At 39.5% G+C, this 12111-nt stretch overlaps 2 pseudogenes; both read right to left on the reverse strand.

The window, feature by feature from the left end:
* LOC116706651 (uncharacterized protein C1orf198 homolog) overlaps positions 1-6452 on the reverse strand; it is a 9403-nt pseudogene extending 2951 nt beyond the window's left edge.
* A 1799-nt stretch (positions 6453-8251) lies between these two features.
* On the reverse strand, positions 8252-10312 carry LOC116706297 (gap junction Cx32.2 protein-like; annotated as a pseudogene).
* Positions 10313-12111: the final 1799 nt, after the last annotated feature.

The following is a 12111-nucleotide window of genomic DNA, read 5'->3' on the forward strand; positions in this document are numbered from 1 at the left end:
TTAAATCACAGAAAAAGGGCTGAAAATGTCAACATTAAAAATATCAAATAACTTTGGAAAAAACATCAAAAAAGCACCCACAACATTGAAAAGTGACAAAAATTCAGTCAGTCCGTGAACAAAAAAATAACCAAACTAAGAGGCTGTTCATATTTTTTTCTTTAGTCTTCATGTTGTCCCATGTTGCCCTCATGTTGCCTCATGTGTGTCTCTCATGTTGCCCTCAGTGCCTTCTGTGGCCCCCATGTTGCCCTCAGGTGCCCCCTGTTGTCCCCATGTGCCCCCATGGGGCCCATGTTGCCTCAGTGGCCCTCATGTTGCCTCATGTTGCCCTCATGTTGCCCTCATGTTGCCCTCCATGTTGTCTCATTTGTCCCAGTGTTTCTCATGTGTTGCTCATGTTGCCCTCATGTTGTCCCATGTTGCCCATCTCAATGTTCTTTAATTCCCCAAAATAACATGATTGATTCCAACGCTCTTTGCCAAGTACAAATCTCTACTTTCATTAAATTTGGGTCTTATTATTTTATAGCATTGTAAAACAAAGTGAATGTTGTTGAAATAGTGTGGAGTAAAAGTTGACATATTCCAGTCTGTGTGATTCATCAACATCCATTCTTTAATTTTAGTCTCAAAATCCCTAATTTCTGCTTTTCTAACTCAAACATTAGGTATAATTTCCTATAAATGGGTTTATTGAATTAACTAAAGTTAAAAAGTTAGTTTTACATGTGAAAACATAAAAAAGTGACAAGTGTTAAAAAAATAATGGGACAAAAACACAAGAAAACATTGATAAAAAGTGTCAACAAAGTGTTGTTTTCAAATTTGACAGACAGACAACACGAGCGTTATCTAGACCAAGGAACCGAATTACAGGGTGAATGCAGCCTTAGAAACATGGACCGAGTCTAAAACACTGCTATTGTGGTCATATTTATATATATATATATATATTATTTTTTCTCTATAGACGTGGAATGGGATTTTGGCTCTAAATCCATCACTGCTGCATTCACAACATCCAAAGCAAATGTCTTCCCGTCGACCACGAACTTGGTGTTTTTTGAGTCTAAATTTCAACATGGTGTGGTGGTTTTTCTACACTTTTTTGATGTTTTTCGATGTAATTCCAATTTCTGTCACCTTCTCCCCAATTTTTCTTCACTGTTTTTCCAACCTTTTGGTCACTTTTAAAAAAGTGGTTGAATTTGGTCACTTTTTTTTTTTTTTTATGTTTTTGTCTTTTTTCCTGCGTTTTTATAGCTTTTTCTTAACATTTCTCAGTTTTTTTTCAAAGTTCTACTGTCACGTCTGATGTTAGAAAGTGTTTGTAAGCGGGTAAAGATACTGGAGGGGCGCGTGTGTTGCCGGAGGGAGACGGGTGGAACGAGGTCCGCTAGTCTGAACTGGGCCAAACATGTCTCCTAGATGGGGTTCTGGATCTGGTAGAAACTCCAGCTGGAGGGGGCTGCTGTCATGGAGCTCAGACGGAGGTCAACAACAAACAACAAGAATGACTAACAAGGCTCAGGTCACTCTCACTCAGACAGGCAGAACTCACCTGGGCAAAGGTGGGGCTGGCGGTGGGACCTTCTTCCTCTTTCTCCACAGCGGTGGGGTGGGTGGAGGGCTTGGACATCATGCTGGTGGAGAAGACTTCCTCCACGGTGTTGCTGACCGACGCGCAGCGTGCTCGAGATCGCTCCCACCCACGCACGGACGACGGCAAGCTGACAGGCGGCGACGGGCTCGACGAAATGGAGAGGATGGCGTCGCGCTCACAGAGACGGGGATGGGGGGGTGGGGAGCAGGAGGTTTGGGTGCTCGCTGTTTGGTGGACCTGGAGCAGCTGGTGGGTGGGGGTCGCTGCCTCGGGCCTTGGTGGTGAGGAGGTCTCTGTAGGAAATGATAACATTTACAGTTAATATCAGACTTTTAAGGTTTATTTTACATAATTACACGTTTGAGATACTTAAGCTAATGGTACAAAAAAAATTTGAAAACTGAAAATTCACTTTATGAGGTTTTTTACTAATATGAGTCCCCCAGCCTGCCTATGGCCCTAGGGCTAGAAATGGTGGTAGGTGTAAACCGAGCCCTGGGTATCCTGCCTCGTCTTTTGAGAAAATGAAAGCTTAGAGGGCCGATCTGGAATCTTGCTCCTTATGGGTCATAAGGGGCAAGGTTACCTCCCTTCTCTGCTTTGCCCGCCAGAGATTTTGGCCACCCATGAGAGAGAGCGATCAGATACAGTATTAGGGACCACTAAGGTCTATATTAAGAGACTTCAGAACGTATTAGGGGACCATAAGGTCATATAAAGAGACTTCAGATACAGTATTAGGGGACCACTAAGGTCTATATTAAGAGACTTCAGATACAGTATTAGGGGACCACTAAGGTCTATATAAAAGAGACTTCAGATACAGTATTAGGGGACCACTAAGGTCTATATAAAAGAGACTTCAGATACAGTATTAGGGACCACTAAGGTCTATATAAAAGAGACTTCAGATACAGTATAGGGACCACTAAGGTCATATAAAGAGTTTCAAATACAGTATTAGGGACCACTAAGGTCTATATAAAGAGACTTCAGATACAGTATTAGGGGACCACTAAGGTCTATATAAAAGAGACTCAGTACAGTATTAGGGACCACTAAGGTCTATATAAAAGAGACTCAGATACAGTATTAGGGGACCATAAGGTCTATATAAAAGAGACTTCAGATACAGTATTATGGGGACCCACTAAGGTCTATATAAAAGAGACTTCAGATCCAGTATTAGGGGACCACTAAGGTCTATATAAAAGCATCGTAAGACCACCATGTCAGGGACCTTTAAGCATCTTGTATGTCATGTACAGTATGTAGGTGGTTGATGAGGCTGGAAAATGCCAAATCACAACAGCAAATGTTTAGGAAGTAGAGAAAAGAAAGAAGAGCAAAGTAGAACATTAGATCTAGACTGTTTCTTTTTTTGTGACTGAGGCTGCATCTCCACCTGCTTCTCTGTTACGGGTGGAGGCTTCCCAGACGCCAGCTATCTCAGTTTGGGCTACTTTCATTTCAGGGAACAGTCTCCACAAGACACCTGCACCACCTGATATAAGTTGTAGTTCTGTTCCCGTTTTTCATTTTTATTTCACACACTCCGTATATCTTTCTCGTATTTACATTTGTTTCCATTACTTTTTCAATATTTATGGTCACAGGGGAATAAACGTATATTATGGTTACCTACTTTGCCTATTACTTTAAGTACATTTTCAATTCATTTAAGGTCACTTACTACACTGCAATGTTGTTTTTTTTGTACTGTGGCAACCGCACTTTAATTTACAAAAACCTTTATTTGACGCCACTTTACTTCAGTCTACATTCTGCATTGTCACGTTTGCCTGTTTCTTTGTGGTTTACTTGTGTGTTTGTTTTTGCTCTTATGTAGAGAATGCTGCTGTAACAAAGGAATTTCCCACTGTGGGATGAATAAAGTATATAATCTAATCTAATCTAAAACAAGCAACAAGTGTTGGGGTGGGAACAGTGCTCTCAATATGCTGTTTTTAGAAGCAATGCAGACTAGAATGCAATGCTGTGCCAACATTTATAAAAAAACCTTTTGGCAGCTTTCACTTGGATTGAACCCCCCCCAGAAAGCAGGTAGATTCCAGTGCTACCTGCGGAGGTAGGAGGGGAGGGATTCTCTCCTTTCTCGAGGGATTTGATGGCTGGGGGGAGGAATGGAAGTTGGCTTGCCTCTCAGCCTAGACCTCTCGGCGTGATCTTCCAGAAAGACGATCTCCTCGAGTCTCCGTCCTCGCTTACAGAACCTTCACAATCGCACAACAACACCTTAATAAGTCCAGGATTAGGGGCTGTGTTCATTAAATGTACAATTGCACGGTCTCTCTATTACTTTTAAGTTATTTAAATTCCCATGGAGATTAGACTATTAAGCCAACAATGCACAATTTATAGATCTAGCGGGACTGCTATTATGGGACAAATACTGTATTAAAACTACCATGTTGCTTAAATATTTATTTAAGTAGAACTATTGGGAACATCTTAACAGCTAAACTGGTAATTCAATCTTAGTGTAAAGATGCATGCTGAGATTTCTTGATCACACCAACCATACCCTCACGTGATTTAGATTAATGTTACACCAAACCCAAAAGGGTTAAAATTGCTTTGAAAATCAGTCCAAATCTTGATTTTTTTTGCTATGAAGGATTACACCCCCTTAGTCCCGTACAGATGAGTAAACATAATTTACAAATTTATAATATATATATATATATATATATATATAAGATATATATAATATATTATATTATATATAGAAAGTACTGATTTAATACCCAGTCACCAAGACGCACTTACATCAGTCTATACCTCTGCTCATTGTCTGTTGTTTACTTGTTGTTTTGCTTTTATTGTAGAAAATGCTGCGTTAATAAGGGAATTTCCCAACTGTTTGGAAGAATAAGTATTATCTAATCAATCTAAGTCAAGATTTAAACTAGATTTACACTGACATATGATGAATAAGGTTTCCTTCCAAGCATAATATACAAATTAAATCAACACACACTCTTATCCTACCTTGGTTCCTGGTGTAGTCTTGGCCAGCTGGTGGAATGAGGCACCTTGCAGGTTTGGGTCTACCTGCGAGGCGGGGACCCTGGTCAGCTGGGCCTGATGTCAAGCTGAAGTCCAACTGGCTCTGAAAGATTTGAACATTTAAAGAAATATCTCAAGACTTGACTGGGCTCAACTCTACAGGCACAATCAGACAGAAAAGGACCAAGTATGCAGATTATGTAACTGCAGATATAAAGAAAGGATAGAAATTAACCTTAACTTCTGAAAAGGTGAATGGGATTGCCGACCATTAGGATAATCAAGTAATTGTTGAAGTAAACTATCAAAAACATCAATGGCAAAAATTGTCTGGGTCTTAAAAAAGGAGGATTTGATTATTTTCAATATTTGGCTTGTGATTCTTCTTCGTTTTTCGACATTTTAGCTACACAATTATTAATGAAAAAGTATTCAACAACATGAATATTATAGACACAAACAGTTACAGTGTACATTATGTCCCCCACTTCTTCCTTATGTTGTTGTTGTGAAGACAATAATATTAATAATACTATTACCTTTGTTCCCACGAGAAAGGGGCAGAATGCTCATCTTGCCAGGTAATATCCTAAACAGAAACACAACAGTATACAATTGCAACAACACACTATGGGTGAATAATAAGTAATGCACCTTTTACACTTATTTGGCTTAACGTGAAAAAGCTTAACGTGGCTTAATAATGTACCTAAACATCGATCAATATCACATATTTCTCTCACATATTGCTCCTCATAACCAGTAAACTGTCAAAAAACCGGACACGCTAATGTCAGCTACCGTCCGTAGTAATAGGACTTTGGGTCTGATTTTGACAGTTTTCCCTGGTTATGGAGGAGCCATATGTGCGAGAAATATGGTGATAATGATCGTTGTTTAGGTACATTATTAAGCCACGTTAAGCCTTCCTAGCCATAGACACCAATGAAGAAGAAAACGTTACGTGATTAACTTCTATAATCGTTGGATTTCAGTTTAGTTTTTTTGACAGGTTTAAGTGTTATGACAAGCATGGCCACGGTAAATATGGTGATAATTGATCGATGTTTAGGTACATTAACCACGTTAAGCCGTTTCACGTAAGCGTTTAAAACGTCCCGTAGCTAGCTACGTATTTCAACGGCTACGTGGCGGCGGTTAGCAACCATGACAAACACAGGCTACTCCGGCCTCTAAAACCACTACAAAGCTATGTAATTAATAATAATAATTCAAATGTGGTTTGTAGTACTCTTCCCCAAAGTGAACGATCTTCTGACCCGTCTGAATGAGCAGTTTGGGGTAACAGACACTTCTTCTCGGTCTACCGGTGCATGGCGTACCGAGCTCGGATATGCGGACCATCATCCGTTGTCGATGGCGCTGTCCTGCTCTTGCGGCGTCTTTCTCCCACGACGAGCCGTGGTCGGCTTGATTTTTCTCCTCTCCTGCATTATTTTCTTTGCCATGGAGTTGATAGAAGAGAAGTACTCGAACTTTCTCCTCCATCCTGTGGGCGTCGAGCCCCCATGGTTGCGGCGGCCACTTCAGCTGCTTCCAGTGTGTATATGTGGCGGAAGCTGGTGTTCGTGTGTGGGCGGCGTCGAGACGACGAAGACGGGGACAAAGCTCCCGTTGGGCGGGGATAACAACGCCATCTTGTGGTCTTGTCAGATTGTCAACTGCATACAGGGAGAGCTGGTCAAAATAATAATACATAACATTTAACTGTTGTCTACTGTCAGGTGACCAGATTCTTAGATAAAATCCGGGGACATTTTAAGCTCAGAAGCAAATTACCTCCAAAACACGTCATGTTTTTATTTTTGTAAACTTTAAACGGGGACACTGACCTAGAGCTGTTTCCCCCCAACAGACAACATTATGGACAGGATTTCTAAGGAGCTCGGACCTTTCTGTTAAAGATTAAGATCCTTTTTTTTTAAACATAAAATACCTGTTATACCTGTTACCATATATGCTGTAGAGATACACACCTGGTGGCTAGGCTGCCTGGTACTTCAAAAAAAAAGCACTAACAGATACTAAAAAAACCCAAATAAAATACTAATGATAAACAAATGTATGTAGCTGTATATTCAAGCAAAGCTGAAATTAAATAAATCAAATAATAACTAGTATGTAATATAATATAATCTATATATATATATATATATATATGCAAAATAATGAACCGCTCCAACAAATGGTTTGAACATATAGTAATTTGGAGTCTGGCAATGTAAGTCCATTCACTCAGTGTTAGCTAGCTAGCTCGTGTAACTGGGTTGTATGGTGGAGCAGGTGAGTCAGTGAAACACTCTCATTTGATACTATATTTTTAGGAGGAATGCTGAAAATGCGAACTTGCCAAAGAGGAAGGAAAGAAGAAAAATGTCAACCATAACTCTTCAACAAGGTACAGACAGTCAAAACACTGACACATATTCTTGTAGAGTTATTCTGGCTAATTAGAAGGCTAACAAAGTTAGCAAACAGTTGCTTATCCATCAGACATGGTGGAAGGAATCCAACATTACCGTGTCCCACATTGGGAGACAATCAGTGCTTTAATGAATTTCCAGAAAATGTAATAACGAAGAGCTGCAGACCTGCGAGATACTGTAGGTTACATGCATAACTGCATAAACTACAGTTCACTGGATTAGCCAGATTTCAGACAAACACAAACTACTTTCGTGTGATATTGATCTATAAATACATCTGACTATTTATCTTTAATCCTTTGAATGTGATTATTTGAACACTAAACAAATGCAGTTTTTTGAAAGTTATGTTCAACATTGTTCTGTATCTAATCAGTGATTTATAGTACGTTAAAAGTATGTTCAACTGAGACCCAGAAACAGAAATTTTGAACGTAGCATGGGTATATCAACGGTGATCATGAAACAAAAACTGAGATGCCTTTTGAAAAGTAATCTCCAAGCATGTTTTTATTAACATTAGTGGGATCTCTTTTAATGATCAGTTATAAACACAAGGCACATACAGTCATATTAAAATACAAAACATGAAAAAAAGCTAATCATGTTTTTAAAACTATTACAGGTATAATTGCACAGTTTAACAATAAAGAATAAACTGAAAAAATCAAAGTAGCTCAACAGCTCATACACTCTTTAGAGTTTTAACACAGTGGAAATTGGTTAAATATATGTAGTCATAAGTACAAAACACAAGCAAAAAAAACGCTTTTTGTGCAATTGTGAAAGGTTGCTTCAGTAATACGGTACAATACTATGGTGTTCTTGTGCATGTATTCACTATACGTCTCCAAAGTTGTGTAATTTTGGAAATTTGGAATAAGCAACTCATGAATAAATAAGTGGGCCCTGGTCTCATTTCAGACTCTTTAGAGCAATCAAGCTTGGTTTTTAGCCAGTGGAAATTATTTAAATATATGTGTTGTAAGTACAAACACAAAGCAAAAAAACAAAACAAATCCACCAAAGCTCGGTTTTTGTACAATTTCTGAAAGGTTTAGTGATACAGTACCATACTGTGTTGTTCTTGAGCATGTATCTACATATACGTCTCCAAAGTTGTGTAATTTTCCAAATTCTTAAGCAACACATGAATAATAAATGGGCCTGGTCTCATTTCAGTCACATTTTTGTTTGCCTGTTGTCTCGGTAACTACTCGGTATGTGACTGTTTACATTTGCACATTGGATCTAAGTGGCGTTCTTCAGGCGTGCTGGAGCCGTCACGGAGGCTAAGCTGCTCGCTTTTCGTCAGGCTGTCACCGTTGAAACCGGACGCGCGTGAACGGCGATGGCGGTAGCCGGCATTGTGTTCTTCGTCTGCACGAGCGAGTACACGCCAGGTAGAAGATCTCTACTACGTTGAGAAGAAACGAGATGCAGGGACACGACAAGGCTGAAGAGGATGAAGATGGTCTTCTTGGGTGGGCGAGACAGTAGCACTCTACGGTGTGAGGGACAGTGGGACTCGGGTGCAGACGACCTCGGGACCATGAAGAACCGTACAGATAGTACTGCCCAACAATGAACGCTACCTCCAGAACGATCCGGAAAAATATGGAGGTCATGTAGTTTCCCAGCAGGTCCCCTTTAATCTTGACATGGCTTTGTCGTCAGAGTACTTGGGAAGTTTTTCAGCCCGAGTGGGTTTCATATATTCTTTATCTGTCTTCTGTGGATAATGTGGAGGACGTGACCAAGGTAGATCAGTGTTGGTGTCGAGACGAAGATAATCTGGAGGACCCAGAACCGAATGTGTGAGATTGGGAAGGCTTGGTCATAGCAGCAGTTTTGCAACCGGGCTGTTTGGTGTTGCAAACATACGACTGTTCATCGCCCAAACCTGTAATGTTCAGATGAGAAATCACTATCATCACATGTACGTGTACAACAAAATCTATCTTAATCAACATAAGGTTAGTTCTTTAGGTTATGGCAAAAATCTTCCAGCATCGACTTTGTTTATTTGGAGGTGCATTGGACAATTGTGCTAATAAAGCCTAAAAAATAAGCACAGCATCTACAAAATTGCATTTTGTAGATACATTGTTGGTTCTGGTGTACAAAGAATCAGTGGCGTTTTAAGGTAAGGTTCAAGTTTTTAAATGGATAAATAGCAAAGTAAATAGAGATATCCTTTTAAAAAAGTTTCATACAACCAAAAGCTCTTATTATAGTTAATAACCTGATTATTATAATCAAGCTAAATGTGTTGGCTCAGGAGCTGTGGACCTCCATTTTGGCCACCAGAGGGTATATTTCACCTTAAAGTTTCATGTCTCATCTATCTATAAATACACAGGACAAGAGACAGAAAGGGTCAAAGGAAGCAGCTAAAATACGACACACACCTCAGACCCAGAACAATGTGCAGATAGATTACTACTTTAGACTCTCTATGACTTTGAATAACAAACGATAATTCCAAATTTAAGGAGTTCAGAATCCCACCATATCATATGCAAAGCACAACCAGCTACAGACTGAGACACAAGTCTCAAACAGAGCGTGATGCCCCTTTAGTGTGGGCAGGTACCAGACACTGTTTGGTGTCACATCGTCGTTTGTTGGGGAAAGTTACGTTTGGAAAGTAAACTCTACGCCACATGCAGATGTGAAGAATGCTTTACCCAGGCATGCTTGTTGAAAGAGAGAGGAGGAGAGAGAGAGGAAGAGAGAGAGAGAGAGGAGAGGAAGAGAGAGAGAGAGAGTGTTGTGTCATGAATGTTAACGAATTTAAAGGAGAATTCCAGTTGATTCCAACACGTAGCTCTGTTGTTTGTCATGTGGAAGTCTGTCAGTAGAGGCGAAACTAAACAATCGGTGTATCTACACCGAGTTATCCTCCTGCTAACGTTAGCACCAACAGGCTTCAACAGGGCAAGTTTTAAATGTGTTTTAGCCTCTAAAGTGTTCAAAATGTCCAATCGGGCCGTGTTCAAAACAGGCACATTTCAACGGGCACTGCACTCGTAAGGTAATTCAGAGATTCATCAGTTAGGTTTAGCGCACAAAAATAAATCATGAACAAATGTGACGAGACCTTTTCTGCTCCAGCTCCGAGGATCATGATCCTGAAGATGAAAAGCACGCTGAGCCAGACTTTCCAATGACAGTGGAGTGGGACTGGACTGTCCAGGAGAGAGGACAGAAAACTCCACTCTCCCATGGTCTCTGATCTGGAGGAAAAGCAAACAAAAAATATGTTAATTTTATCAAAACATTTTTTTTTTTCATATGAATTGAAAAACCTCATTTTAAAACCTATGGAATTATGATATTCCAGGTCTGCAAGTGAAGGCTCCAGTCCGATGGAGACAGGAGGAGAAATGTTAAGTAAAAAATAATGTAGTGTGTATATAATACTGAATATATGAGCTCTTATTAATTATATGCAAACCCACAACTTAAACAGTCTTGTGTAGCAAACTACTCCATAAACCAAAGTTGCAGTAGATGGTAAATGGTCAGTATTTATGTTTTTTATTACTTTTACTTTACCGGAACAAAGCGCTTTACATTTTCCTCTTAATTACCATTCACACACAATTCATACACACATTCACACACACATCATACACACATCATACCCACATTCACACACACATTCACACACACATTCATACACCGGGTGGTGGATCTGCTATGCAAGGAGCATCAGGAGCAACTTGGGTCTTAGTGTCTTTCTCAAAGATACTTGTAGGACGTTGTAGGACATGGGGTAGGGATTGAACCATCAACCTTTTGGTTAAATGACTCGCTCTACCGCCGAGCCACAGACAGTGGAAACTCAGTTAATCACAATAATTGCTATAGTTTTCAAAGGGAAGTTTGGGGTCCCCCGCTAGACTTGCCCCCCAATACCGGATAAGCGGACTAGATGAATGGATAGGTTTCAAAGGTTTTGGCAGACATTGGTTAAGTTATAGGAAATTATTAATTGCTATCAATTTTTGAGAGAACGAAAGCAAATTTGTGAAAAAGTAATTATTGTTATTCATTTAAGTCATTTCGGGTATCTTTAACTATTGATATTGTATTCTCTTGTATTTTGCCCATAGCGCTGTGCTGTGATTTCTTGATTACTGATTAACAAACAGTATAAAACCTCATCCACACCAGCAGAACGGTCTATTTTACCCAAGAGACCCATCACATGTTGTAAAACCACACATGTAGTATGTTGAGAACGTAAACTGGGAGCTATAAAATCCATTACGTAACACTTATCTCAAGGTATCTCACTAAATGGAATTATATTCCACAGAAGTTTGTGCTTTAAACTAATGCATCTATAGATATCATTTTTAGAATAGCACTTTATTGGGTTTAGTGTATCCAAGTAACATCTTTGGCTTATCTAGTCTAAGTTAAATACATTTTGCCATATCTAAGCATTGTTAAAAGTTCTGAACTCAAGAAAATGTGGAAATACGTAAGAAAATACAGATAATACTCAACACTTCTATTACACAACACGTGCCAAAGTCCTAAATACAACATTTCATAAAGTAAAGTAAGAACACACTCATAATAATAAATGCCTATGTCCAGCATAATTTACTTGTGGGGGAGTTTGTGTGTAACTTATTACAAAACTAAATGCCATACATTAATTACATTTTGTATATCGTGCTGCGAAATTGACGAACAATTAAAAAAAAAGAAGGTAATTGTACACCTTACCTTTTGAGTTTAAAAGGTTCTGTGTGCAGACAAACAGGCCGGTCCCCAGCTGGAGATGAATGCTAGAGATCCCAACAGAACCAAACCAACCAGCTCACGGTACCTTGAACTTTAGATCAGGTGAAACTGCGCAACACACCGAGCTGTCACGTTGACACAATATCTGGAGATGATAAAACTCAGGGTACAATTTTGGGCCGAACATGAAGATTGTAGAGGTTAATGATTGCCAGTCCAACCAAATTCTAAGCTCATGATTATTTTTTTACTACGCGTTTTGTG

This window comes from Etheostoma spectabile, chromosome 18 (assembly GCF_008692095.1).
Source record: "Etheostoma spectabile isolate EspeVRDwgs_2016 chromosome 18, UIUC_Espe_1.0, whole genome shotgun sequence".
Taxonomy (NCBI): domain Eukaryota; kingdom Metazoa; phylum Chordata; class Actinopteri; order Perciformes; family Percidae; genus Etheostoma; species Etheostoma spectabile.